Source organism: Dermacentor silvarum, chromosome 6 (genome assembly GCF_013339745.2).
Source record: "Dermacentor silvarum isolate Dsil-2018 chromosome 6, BIME_Dsil_1.4, whole genome shotgun sequence".
Lineage (NCBI taxonomy): Eukaryota > Metazoa > Arthropoda > Arachnida > Ixodida > Ixodidae > Dermacentor > Dermacentor silvarum.
Window position 1 is genome coordinate 56,127,380 of NC_051159.1, and position 13,516 is coordinate 56,140,895.

Below are 13,516 nucleotides of genomic sequence, written 5' to 3' on the forward strand. Positions count from 1 at the left end.
CACTAAGCTTTTCCTAATCCACTGCCCCACTGGGCCATTTATAAAGAAGTTATAGTGTCGGGACACGCATGGCGATGAAAGCACAGCGTACAAGTGTCGCCAACCTTGTCTAAAAGTGTTTCAAAGCGAAGCTTTCTTGGCTTCTTCCTCCCAGATTGTGGGTGCTCGCTGCTGCTGCCTTGCCGATTACACGACTAGGGGTAACTGCGTACGCGTCCATATACATGATTTGGGCTACTAGATATGTGCAAGCGGACACGTGACACAGCGCATTCGTCCGCTTAAACAGCTCAGACAACTGGATATGTGGTAGTGGGCATGTGCTATGGAGTGTGGATCCGAATAAAGAACTTGGACAATTGGGTATGGGCAACTCGGAAAGTGACATTGTCTGTCTGAAAACATACAAGCAAAACAAAAGGCATGAAGTGGCAAAGTGAGCAACAGATGCAGCCGAGGGCGGGGAATAAAATTTAGTGACGAAAATGAAACCCGAGCGTGTATTGAGCGAGGATTGTTGAACAACGTAGAAACGAAGAATGAGAAGAAGTGAGGCCAATAAAAATTCCCGTAAACATCACCGATTCACACATATGCATGGGATCTGCAAATTTATTTAGCTCTTGTCACTATCACTCATTGTGGCAATACATGAGTAGGTGGTTACCCGATCTTCTGACGGTGCAGAGGAGGAGAAGAGGATTGTTACTTGCACTAGGTGGACATTCGTCTGACAGCGCCAAAAGGAGTGCTAGAGAGATGTGCCTTTGCATCATAAACACATAAAATTAAGTGTCTTTACGAAGAAATAAAAAATAACTTCTTGACATGAAGTCCGGGTTAGCGCCGTCACTGTCCCAGCTGATGTGTCTAAACCTTGGAATAATAAAACCTAATGCACAGTTTACCGTGTAGAACCGCACACAACCAGCAAACAAACCCTTCTCCTAGATCATGTTCTTTTACCTATTTAGTTCAGATCCGTGTCAGAAGGTGGCGGACACTTCTGAGTAAGGAGTAGGATGGATAAGTGTTATTGCTTGTCTCGCATGCTGCCGCTCGTCAAATTGCCCCGAACACGTGTGAGACCTTCCCAAGACGGCGCTGACCTTGACAGAACTTGTTCAGAGCCTCGCACAACTCGTACGGCGAATAAGACCCGCGCGCTAGCCGGATAAGATGCAACGACAGAAACAGTTAGTATCACACATCTGGGGACTAATATATGACAAGACATTAGGGGGGCAAAGGGTGTGGGGAATCCGCTGGTTGGAGCTAAATTAATCGCTCACCGACCCGTGTCGCATGGCTCACCATAGAGCAACATAAAATCACCAATGAGAAGCAACGTTGCGGGAAAACTTCGGCTGCATTACGTCACGGAAAAGGGGCTTTCCGAGAAGTTTTGAAAGCGGCAGTATAAAAGCTTTATTGACTCGCCACACAAAATGAGTATCCCAACCGAAGATCTTAAAGAGCACACGAAGCAACATGAGGACTTTGGTAAGCTCGTCCAACGCTTTTTCAGCGCGTTTTTATTCAGTTGCATTTTCCGTGATAGTAAAATGGCTACTTCATTACAATATTATCTGGTTTTTCATAATGTTCGGACCAAAATTAGGCAAGCTCACGGAAGAGGCAACGCAAAGGCTGTGATGAACAAAAGTTGAAAAGCGCTCGTTACGAACCCAACAGCAGTGAAGAATGGCAGGTTCTTATCAAATATGTTAATACAGTTAACGGTAATTATCCACGCTAATCCAAACAGGTGGTAGATTTGATTATAACTATATCAAAATTATGATCGTTTTCGCGGCAATGCTATAGCTACTACTAACTATGCTACTGAGTGCTTGACCCATCCATAAGACAGGCGTATGTCATCTCAAACTACCATCACTGCCGCGTTATCATGCTAGAAGTTCATGCGGTCATGACACACGGAAGGCTGTACTAAACATTGCATAAAGCTTGCCTTGCATAATATAAGCTTTGAATCATGATGCAACAACCTAAATCTGGCAAGAGTCTGTAAATACGGCTGTTATTAAAGAGCTCAGCTTACAGTAATTGGTTTGATTTGCCAAACCATTTTTCTACTTATCTTTTTCATTTTCGCCTGAAACGAAAAGACGCTGAAAGCGAAATATTTACCTATTACCCTGTGGTATCACAAGCCATTTGACGCAGGGAGTTCAAGTAATTAAGCTCTCCGCAGTTTAACGTGTCCAGATAAAGGCTACCAAAGTACTTCCGGAACATCCATAGTTTCATTTTTACCGTGTAACTGAAAGAACGGGCAGATCGCCCAGCTTCGTCCATATACGTTGCCACAACAAGCCAGTGTTTTTTCACTTGTTTTACTTTGTTGCATTTTTATAGCTAATGCGCACGTCTCTATGCTTCCTTTTTCTATTCACAGCTCGCTCTCCTCGTCATCTGCGTCGTCGTAGCAGTCGCCTACGGTGGTCTCATCAGCCACCTTAAAGCCAAGAAGTACGGTCGTGGTTTCGGCCATGGTGGATACGGTGGAGGCGGTGGATACGGTGGATACGGTGGTGGATACGGTGGCTCATACGGTGGATCCTACGGCGGCTCTTACGGCGGTTCGTACGGTGGTGGCTACGGAGGCGGCTTCTGGGGCTGAACCTACCAATTCGACTCCGACTTCTTGACCATGACATGATTCCACCGAGGTATGCACATTCAATCATTAACGGCGCTTTTTGCGAGTTGTTCAACTGTGCATGTTTCGGTGTTTCACAGCATTGCCAACAGATTCCTGAACTTCGCAATATTGCAAACAAATAGCAGATGCTCGCCGATTTCTCACTTTGAATAAAACAACGGCAGTCGTACAACATTGAGGCGCTCGGGCGTGATTTCAATGGAGAATATTTATTACTTCGTGTACAACATCTCATGTGTTTTTTCCACTTCTGTTCCTGCGCATGCACGGATAACGCACGAATTGTGGAAGAAGCGCACTTGTATTACACGGTTGTCGTGCCTTCAAAATCGTCCGGAACATTTTCAGAATAGCTGCAAAGAGCCTGGAAGTGTGAACTTCAGCAAAAGCGTCAATATAACAACCATGAAAGGAGCAAAAATGCTTCCCATCAGGCACATATGGTCGACAAAGCAGCGGGATATAAACTGTAGAAATCCGCATAAGAAAGGTGCTCACTACAATAAAGACATCATGAGTGAACTGGGTAAAGTAAAAACACGTATACCTGCTTAATATCAACAAAAAAAAAACGAGATGGCCTCACCATGGATTGCCAAAATATTGTTGCTTTGTGACGGAAGGTTTTGCATTTTTTAAACGAAATAGTGATAACTTTTCATGATATACAAGAACTGCCACTATAAATCTAGCACGTGCCACGGTTTTACTTTATATGCGAGTTCTAATAAAATATAAATGCTCTTTTTTACAGGTACCTGACGATTGAGTCGATGATCTGCGATTCCAATACAGCCGAAAAGTCTCATCTCATTTACACCAATGAACACTTCAGTATTTAATTTGAATAAAAGTTTCAATATTACGCATTTCGTTGCATTACGCCCATTCTTGAATTATGAAATGACTGTTCCTACTGTTAAAAAAAGCACTACTGCTTGTAAAATCGAAATCAAGAGGTACCACTTTCATAAAAGTTGCAGTCGCATATGGCCGAAATTTTGACTGAATTTTTTTATAGGATTCCGTGTCCAGAAACGACACTGGAATATGAAGAACGTTGCGAGGACTCCGGATTCACTTGAAGCAGCGTGGATTTTTTTACTTAAACAAGAGGCAAAGTACGCGAATAATTTCGTATTTCGCTCCATCACAAGGCAGCCACCGTGGCTAGGACTCGAACTGATGACGTCATGCTTAGCGCCGTAGGTGATACGCAAAGTACTGAAAGTGCCCACCCCCCACACGTTTCGCTTAACCCACACGAGATGGTGGACGTCGCCCTAGAAGTAGAAATAAAGCATGGGTGCACGAGCTGGTGCCAGTTTCCTCTCCACCATCTCCTGTTTAGTGCATACTCGCTGTTTGCAGGCCTGCCATTGGCTCAATGGCGTCGTGAGCAAGCGGTCGGCGATCATGTGTAAGGCAGCTGATATTGTGTTAAAGCATACATCCACTGTTTTGTATATATCTTGTTATTACTCGTCATTCCCAGTGTTCTCACAAGAGTAGCCTCAGCCTGGAGCCAAAGTTGAATCAAGGAGACTTACGGCTCTTCATCAGTGGAACTTCCCTTGTTGATATGCTGGTTCGAGGCTGTGGCTTGCCTTGTCTGCCTACTAATAAGCAGTTCAGCTCTACATCTTGGCTGTTTTCAGCTTAACATATTTGAGACAGGGACAGAGAGTAGGACGCACAGAAACGATAACAATTAAAGGATATTTAGTACAAGTTGGGATATACGGGCTGTATTTAGACTAAACTTAATTTTTCACAAATTTCCTGTGGCAGATCGCGCCATCCTATTCCTTGAATTCTATTCATTGCTCGAAGAGGCGGGCATTACTAGAGAAATAAATCAAAATTAGAAAACGTTTCAGTATAACATGCAATTAATTTCCTTGCGGCACATATTTCAATTCAGGAGATATAGCCGACGAGTCCATGATGCGTAATGGTGCGACTTCGAAATAATTCTGAGGGTGACGCCTGTTTCGAGATATTCTCTGTCAAACAATAAGTAAAAGGCGCTGTTATTCCGCCTACTTTTTTAGAAAACGTTTTTTATGCATTGCAGCACAAGAATAACTGAAACGGGAATGTATTTCAAAAAAGACTTTGGAAATGAATATCACGAAACTAAAGTATCATGAAAATTCGTTCCTAGTGGACGCCTTGAGCGTTTCTTTAATGTCAATATTTGCTGCAACGTAATTATACGGAAATCTTATTAGAAAAACTTTGCAGATTCACTGATTATGCATTGTAAATTTTCGTTCATGTGATGTCCTCCTTTTGGTGTAATATAGCCCCGGTAGTAGTATTATGGTCTGCCGCAGAAAATTAAAAAAAATGTCACAGTTTCGCCCGAAAGACAAAGCATCGATTGTAATAGCAAATTAGTAGTCAGCTATACCACCTAAGGACAGCAGCTTTATCCGTCGCATAAACTTGTTGACATTCGCTTACTAACGAAATAAACAAGCACTGTGTAACGCGCGCACAGGTAAACATGAACACATCTCGCTCGATGACCGCGGAAACTCGCAGTCTTAACGCTGGATTGAGGAGGCGCGGCAGCCACAGAGATCGCATTGACCTTCGTGCTGTCTCTCGCTTTAGCGCGTACTAAATATCGAAAGTACAGACAGAGCATACGAAGCTACGGGCACTAGTTGCACTTGGTCCACATAGCAGATCGCTTTGAAGCTGAAGCCTCCGCTGGCGCGCACTTTTTCCACGTCGCAAATCGCTTCCAAGACACGGCACCCGCGTGGCCGCGCCGTAAGCAGCAGCCACCGGTGTGAATCCCCCCAAAACAACTAAAAGTAGCGATATTTTTTTTATCTCACCACCCAATTCAGCGAGCGAGGGCTGGCGAGAGGATCCACGTCTCCTCTTGGTGAAGCAAAGTCACGTGGTTGCGTTCGCGCAGTTCTGGCGGAAACAAGCGCGCTTCCGGCCGCGCGTTTTCTTTCTTTTTTTGTTTTGTTAGGATTACACCGGAGCCGTGACAGCTGTTCTTGATCGTAGTGCTGCGCGGGGCGATTGCCGAGATAATAAAGAGCAAACTCAGAGTGCCAGCAGTAAGAGCTAGATGCTGTGTGCGGCAAGGTGACCAGGTGGAGGATAGGGCAGAAGATGAGGAATGTCGCTACCATTAGTTTATTCAGGAGGCTTAGTGATGCGTGGCTGGCAACATCATCTAGTAGTGCTACTTGAAACCGGGCTTTGCATCACGTCACCAAACAGTCTTCGTTATTTTGCGGAAGCGAACTCGATGCTGCGTCCGCTTCTATCAATGAAAGCACGTTCTGGCACCTCTGTCGCGCATCTATCCTCTCTCACTACGGACGGCTTCAACGTCGCCAAACTGATCAACGATCGAGCTAGCAAAAGCCAATCCTTTAAAGATTTGCTTCGTGAAACTAATGTCATGAGTAAACTCTTTCATAAGCATAAACGGCTGGAGACACTCACGAGCCGCAGGTCGCCTTCTAAGAGGGTGCAGATCCCGCGCACTGTGGGAATCTATGTTATGCGAAGCATTTTGCAGATACCTGGCTGCCCAGCATTGTTTGGTGATAGCAGGTGAACCAACGTGTTTGTGTAAATTCAGTAGTTGTGTGCAAATTGAATTGAATTCTGAGGCATTTACATGCCAAAGCCACGGATCTCAATATGATTCACGCCACAGTCCGGGTTATTTTTTCAGCACCTGAGAATCCTGTACGGGAAACCACCGTACTGTACACGGGCTTTTTATTTTCTTGCATTTCGCCCACATAAAAATGCAGCCGCCACGTCCGAGATTTCATCCCGCGACCTCGTTGTTAGCAGCGCAACGTCATAGGCGATAAGCGACCACGGCAGGTGGTTGTGTTTGTGGGCAGCAAGCATATTTGTGTGTGACAATGCCAGCTCCACGATGACCGTGTTGAAGATGATCATATCACTAGTATGACCGCAACGGAATGATTTCTACGCCAGCCGTTCAACGGCATGATTTCTACGCAAGCGTTCAACGGCATGATTTCTACGCAAGCGTTCAACCCGAGCTTATGACATCGTGATTGTAGGGTTTTACATAGGCAGTGGACAAGCGTAAACGAGAAATGTGCAGTATGTCACGCTTTCAGCGACTACATGGTCTAAAAATAATATTATGGCCTAACTCAGTTATGCCTGGATGTGCGTAGAGAGAGGTACGGTTATTCTTATTGTTTAGCTTGGTTCTCTCTACGGTTTCATCTTTATCGTTTAGCTTCGTACGTATGAGTGTTTAGGTTTGGTTGTTACCTCTGGTTAAGTTATGGTTACGTTAATGACTAGACATTTTTAGAGTGTAACGCATTTATTTTGAAAGCCTTCATCTTGTTGTTTCTCAATTGCCACAAAGACGGCCCGATGGTCGGTGAGGCGGAAGGATAAGGGGTTGACGTCCAGTGACTTGAACACGTTTCGGGTGCTACCGTCATCTGAATCCATTCGCCTGGCTGCTTCGTACTTACGACGCTTCTCGAGGCGTGCGGCTCGTTCTTCCTCCGTCTCTTCGGCTCGCTGCCTCCTCTTTGTTTCGTTCCGGCGACGACGCCTGGCTTCTTTCAGTCTCTCCAACTCACTTTTCCTATCTGCCGACGAATCCTACCAAGCCGCCTCTTCGTTATATAAGATGCAACACCGGCTCCTCCTCTGTTGCAACGCGGTTTCACCGGCTCCTCCTTTTACATCATGCCAGATGCAAGCGGCGAACGCTTGCAACACAACTGCGGAGGCGGCGACATGTCGCGCACTGTGGTAACTCGAGCAGACGACGCTGGCGGCGGCGGCGAGTGGCGCTGCCAGCTGCTGCGGTTGCTAGGCAATGGCTCAGCTCGCGGTGCGGCCACCGGCCACAGTGAAATGGTGAGAATGTGACCAGTGTAGCTCTCGCTACAAAAAGTCGCAGTTTCGCCCGAAAGCGAAGCATCAATTGCGATAGCAAATTAGTAGCCAGCTATGCGCAGTAAGGATAGTAGGTTTATCGGCGATATTAACTTGGAAACATTCGCTTAATAACTGAATTAACAAGCATGGTGTCAGCGCGCACAAGAAAACATGAACACATCACACTCGATGACCGCGGGCACTCGCTGTCAAAACGCTGGCGTGAGCAAGTGCTGCAGCTGCAGTGAGCGAAGTGGCATTTGTGCGGTCTATCGCTTCAACGGAAACTGAGCGGCGAAAGCACAGCGCACAAAGCTATGAGCAGTCTGCAGATCGCTTTCAAGATACGGCGCGTGCCACCGCCCGCGGCCACGCAAAGTGGAAGTACGCAGTTGCTGGCAGAGAAGAAGCCACACACCCTCCCTCCCGCGCTGCCTTCCCACTTTCCTCATTTCGCACGCGAGATCCAGTGGCCAGTTCCCCTTGCGCCCAGTCGCGAAATACGCAGTTGGTGCCGGAGGACAACGCCCCCCTCCCTCTCTCCCATCCCCCCACGGACATTCGACGTCGCGATTGCTCTGCGCCGTGTATTTGCTCTCCGTGAAAGCGTGCGTCCCTCGCGCGCTGTCACTCGCATATGCAGCATACGGCGCACGACTACTTTATTGCCCTTGGACTTTATACTGAACCTCACAGGGCGACGGCGATGACGATTGCAGATGTACGCTTGGAGTGTTCATCTAATTGCTATCGCAATAAAATTGTACGTACCTACGGCTATGTCTTGTGGTTTTTGTTTAAAGGACGATGGCATTTTTACTCTGGTGAATAATGTTAAAACATGAATATTTTGGGCACCCATGAAGTCGGTTCAACGTCGCACAGTTTCTACGTAGCGTAATACCACTCACACACGGGCGCTTAAAGTCCTTTAGGTAAGGTGACATCTACTGGAAAGGCGTTCAAGCGCAGTGACACACGACAAAGGAGTATCTCCCTCCCGGCAAAGTTCCTTTGCGGGAAAGAAGATCGGCATCTACTTTTCGAGCGGAAAGGTGTACTCTCGTATACAGCGTGCACAACACATCAATAGAAGAAAACCTGTTACATAACTACGGTGCCCCGTAAGTATTTTTTTTAACCTTGGAAAATGTTTTAACTTTAAGCGGTAATGCGATTTGTTGAACAGTGAAGATTTAATCTAGCTATACTCTCAAACGCCCGCACCATGTCGCTAGTGCCGCCATGTTGAATTGCGAATATGCGCATTATAAGTCATCAAAAATGGGAAAATATTTTTAGGCTCTACAATAACTAAAGGTAATCTACATGTGGAGCTTTTTTGCGGCGTTGATTTGAGGAACCACCTAAAGAAGTTGCTGTGTGTCATCGGCGCAACTCCTTTCTGCAAAGTGTCCTTCGGAGTAACAAAAGGGGTTTCCTGCAAAGGACTTTTGCCCGTGTGTCAGGGGAATAAGCTGCTGTGAGAAAATGACTTGGGAAAGTGGGCGGGTCAAGGAGAGAGTGCAGTCTAACACGTCGCCTCCAAGCGCGAGCTATCACAAGGAAAGACGAGAAAGTAGTACGAGGCGGACGCGCTGAGTACTTCAATCAGCCGGCGGGTTTCTGATCTAGTATGTGCGTGATGGTTAGAGCAGCCGGCTATTGTGCTCGACGGCAGAGGCTCAATTACACTATCGGTCACACATTTTTTTTATTAAAGTTAAGCAAGACAGGGACCAACCTACCTAGCTATCCATTACCTGTAGGAGAGGGCCAAGAATGATGCAAATACGGCTGAGAACTAAAACTTCACACTCGAAACAACCTATGTTAGGATGAAATTTTTCAAATCTCCAGCTTCCTCTGCCCCCTTTGTTTTGTTTAGAGTGAATGGCTATAATTGTGGAATGAGTTACCACAGCTAACTACACCGGCGGTGGTGCCAAAATATAAAGAAGTTACTTGTAAGCGCACTCTTGTGGGATGCGTACAGGTGACGGTGGCACTGAACCTATGAAAGATGTATGAAAATATCTTAGCGGAGATGCCTGAGTCACTCGGACTTTATGAAGGGTTTTAATTCGCAGCGGAACCTCGGTGCGCACGAGAATTCTCTTCAGCCAATATTTAAATCTGGATGCCTATGCAGAGAATTGTGGCCATCGAGTGTTCCTCAGCAGCTGAGTGCCCTAGATATCAAGCCACAATGAGAAGGGCTTTAAAGCTTGCCTCTCGGCATGTTTTCGCGATGACGTGAGATTCAACTTGGCGTATTTCACTGTGATTTCACCAAAATGTCGCAGTTTCGTCCGAAAGGCGATGGATCGATGGCGATAGCAAATTAATAGACAGCTATACAAAGTAAGGATAGTTGTTTTATCGGCCCTATACACCGGAACCAATCGCTTACTGAATAAATGAACGCCCATGGTGGCATGCGCGCACAAGCAAACATGAACACATCTTAACTCGATGACGGCGGAAACTCGCTGTGAAAATGCTGGAGTAAGAAAGCGCGGCCGTATCAGCGAGCGAATTGACCTTCGTGCTGCCTTTCGCTTCAGCGCGAACTCAGCGGCCAGAACACATCGCACCCTGAAGCTATCAGAAGTCGCCACACATTGTCCCTATCGCAGATTGCCATCAAGATAGGGCCCGCACGGCCGCAAGCGGCAGCACCATACGCAGCAGACACCGCAGAAGAACGCCCCTTCCTACCCCCGAAGCCTTACGCGCGATGGTGGACGGTGCGCTTCCTCCCCACTTTCCTCCCTTGCGCGCGCAAAATTGAGTCGTCATCGTAGGCTCATCCTCTCACGCTTTTGCTGGCACATACAGCAAACGCCACGCGGCGACGTTGTTATCGCCCTTCGACTTGATACAAACATCATGGTGACGGCGACGGCAGAAATGCGCCTCAAGTGTCCATATAATTGATATCGCAATAACACATCAGGAATAACAGGAACACACAGAGGAACATCTTGCATCGCTTTTTAAGGGGCGAAGCTCCTTAGGTGTGGGTCTGTCCCTCCTCTATAGAATGTAGTAGTAGTAGTAGTAGTCGTCGTCGTCGTAGTAGGTAGCCACGTCTACTTTTATGAAGAAAAAAATCCGAAAGTTGTGTCCGTAGCGCGGAATCGAACCATGGACCCCTCGCTTCCAAACGCGCGGCGCTAACCACTACGTCACGAAGCGCACATGGACACACGCACCACGATGACAATAAATACCCAACATTAACGAAGACTGCGCGTTTCTAACGCGTTTGTGCTAGCGCGTTACGGCCCGTGTATAAAGGTGGAAGACGCTGTGGCCTCTCCGCCTTACCCTCGTATTCATAAACGCTCCTCGACTTGAACTTGACTTGCCACCGCCTTGGGCAGCGCGTTCGAAACGCGTTGAAGGCGGTGGCAAGTCAAGTTCAAGTCGAGGAGCGTTTATGAATACGGGGGTTATACTCTCTCAGCAGTCATGTGATGGCGTCGGCAAACGCCGTGCACGTTCGGGCATGTGTACACGGCTGCGTAAGACGCTGTGGTCTCTCCCCCTTACTAGAGAGTACTGCACGTTTCTAACGCGTTTGTGCTAGCGTCCCCTTAAGCGGGAGATGGTGCAATTATAATGAAGGGTGCTGTTATAAAATAGGAATGACGTCACATATGGCACGTGTCATTGGTGGAAGTCAATCGTTCGATTTAGTGCGGCGAGACTGGGCGAATTACACGGGAGATTCACGGTTTACCGATGATTCCCTCCGGAGCTTCACCCACTCATCATCATTCACCCCGTGGATATGCGGTGATTTTTTTTTTGTCTTTACAGGTAGCATTCGAGTCTGAAACTAAAAGTAAGAGTGAGAGATAGAGAAACAAAGATAAATGAGAGGCAGGGAGGCTAATCAGGACTAAACCCGGTTGGCTACGCCACACTGGGAGAAGGGAAAAGGGGAGGGAAACTACAAAAAACCTCAATGTGAAGCCAAAGTGAACCAGAAATCGCTAGTTAGGGCTTATTTTATTACGCCCAGTTCGAAACGCTCAACAGGCGTTGCATGGTCTCGAGTGCTAAGCCATACGCAGGATTCGTCGCGGAAATCGGACGTCATGTTAGTGTGGTATAACAAAGCAACGATACGCGCGTCAGTCAGCCCAATACAGTGTCTCGAGGTAACACCAAAACAGTGCTGGGTGTGCAGACTTGCTTAAGCGCAGGCTCCACCGCGAAAGTGATTCTGTGGCCTGTGCCTGATGTGAGAGCTCTGTCGGGCTCTCCGGGCACTCTTGTGCCAAGGGTTCAGACCGAGTTATTCCAAAGGTTTTCTTGCATATGACGGTCCCGACGGATCAAAAGTCCCACTCCAGCACGGAAGTGAGGGGGAGTCTGGCCCGCAAAACTATAGGGGTCTATTTATAGCAAGTAAGACTGGAGGCTAACGAGTCATAATGCCCGATCTATTGGACAAGGTGAGGCCTTCAATAATTGACACATTGAGCAGCAATGCCGTCCGCTTTAGGGATACTTTTCCAGTGAAATAACTGGGTGGCGGATCGCAAGTCATACGGCCAATATTTTATTTTGCTGTTAATTGGAAGGCTTAGCTCGAGGTCAGCTGCGATGCCACGAGTAAAGTACATGTAAAACTATGCAACGATTTGATGTGACTACCCGTGAACCGATTTGAATGAAATTTGTTGTTTGAGAGAAAGTTGTAGTGACTGTGCCCAGGAAAGATCCTATTTAGGGCTTGGAATGCTTTACAAAAATTGCGACAAGTTGGTATGATTGGGCAAAATATTCCACCGAAATCTGTAAATTCAAAACTTTGCACCAAATGTATGTATCACTTTTCTGAGAACTGCATCTGGTGGAGTACCTAGAGCGGACAAAACGGATATATGCATTGACAGCTTACGTGAATTGGACGCAATGCTTACGAAGTTAATTCTAAAATGGTACTTGCAAATTAGTGGTATACATCTGAGCGGCGTATAGCACATAAATTATGTCCACTTTATATGTGTTCTTAGGTTATATGTACAGAATTGGGGTATCACTCTTTACTGTTGAATTACAGAATTGTAAACATAATAGTTCGTCTTTTGTAATTTAACAATTTTGAACAAAAAAAGACCATTGGCAATCCAGATAAAAATATGGTTGCGGCAATCACTCGTACTTAACTTTTTTTTTTTTGATGCAAGAAATCCAATAAAATGTGGTGCAGCAGTTGCCGAGAAAAGTGATGCCTCTCTTGCAATGCTTTTAGATTAGAGCCTTAAAGGTATATCTTGTTCATATGTATAACTAAGAATATAGAATATATATTGCATTGCTTTCTGTATACTTCGTGAGTTGATGTAAAACAGTGAATCGTTAGTGGAATGACCGCCATAAAGATTTCTATAATATAAGTACATGGTTAAAGCATTATTCCTTGAATAGGTATTCGTGGCCGAAATCCAATAGCTACGGAAATCAGTGCTGCTATTTCACAGATTTGGTGTGCAGAAAACATAACCTCTCAAAGATGGTACTACTGCCTTAAACAATATCAATCCAGTTCTCGTGCCTGTTTCATTCAGGTACGGCGGTTACATCGACGTCTTCTTAACACAACCAACGAATAGATAAAAGGGTATAATGGGCATTACGAGCAGTAGAAAGAAACATTAGACAAAAGGGAGAAAGTGAAATGGAAGGCTGTGCAGGTGATGACGTGTAGCTTGTACTTTACAAGCAGGGCACTTGACAAAGCTCTTAAGTTGAAAATAAATGAAGAGAAAGAACTGAGCGACGTGTCAATGTACGTCAGCGCCCGTTATGCTAATCAGCCAGGCATTACTACGCTAACTTGAGTATAAAAGGCCTTCGGAGGTGCTGACAGGACCACACTTT

At 46.1% G+C, this 13,516-nt stretch overlaps 1 long non-coding RNA gene across 1 annotated transcript; it reads left to right on the plus strand.

Moving 5' to 3' along the window:
- The first annotated feature begins 1,436 nt into the window (after positions 1-1,436).
- LOC119455032 (uncharacterized) lies at positions 1,437-3,577 on the plus strand. Its single transcript, XR_005192734.2, has 3 exons — positions 1,437-1,503; positions 2,423-2,696; positions 3,444-3,577. It is a non-coding gene; the product is annotated as an uncharacterized LOC119455032 (long non-coding RNA).
- The last annotated feature ends 9,939 nt before the right edge of the window (positions 3,578-13,516 follow it).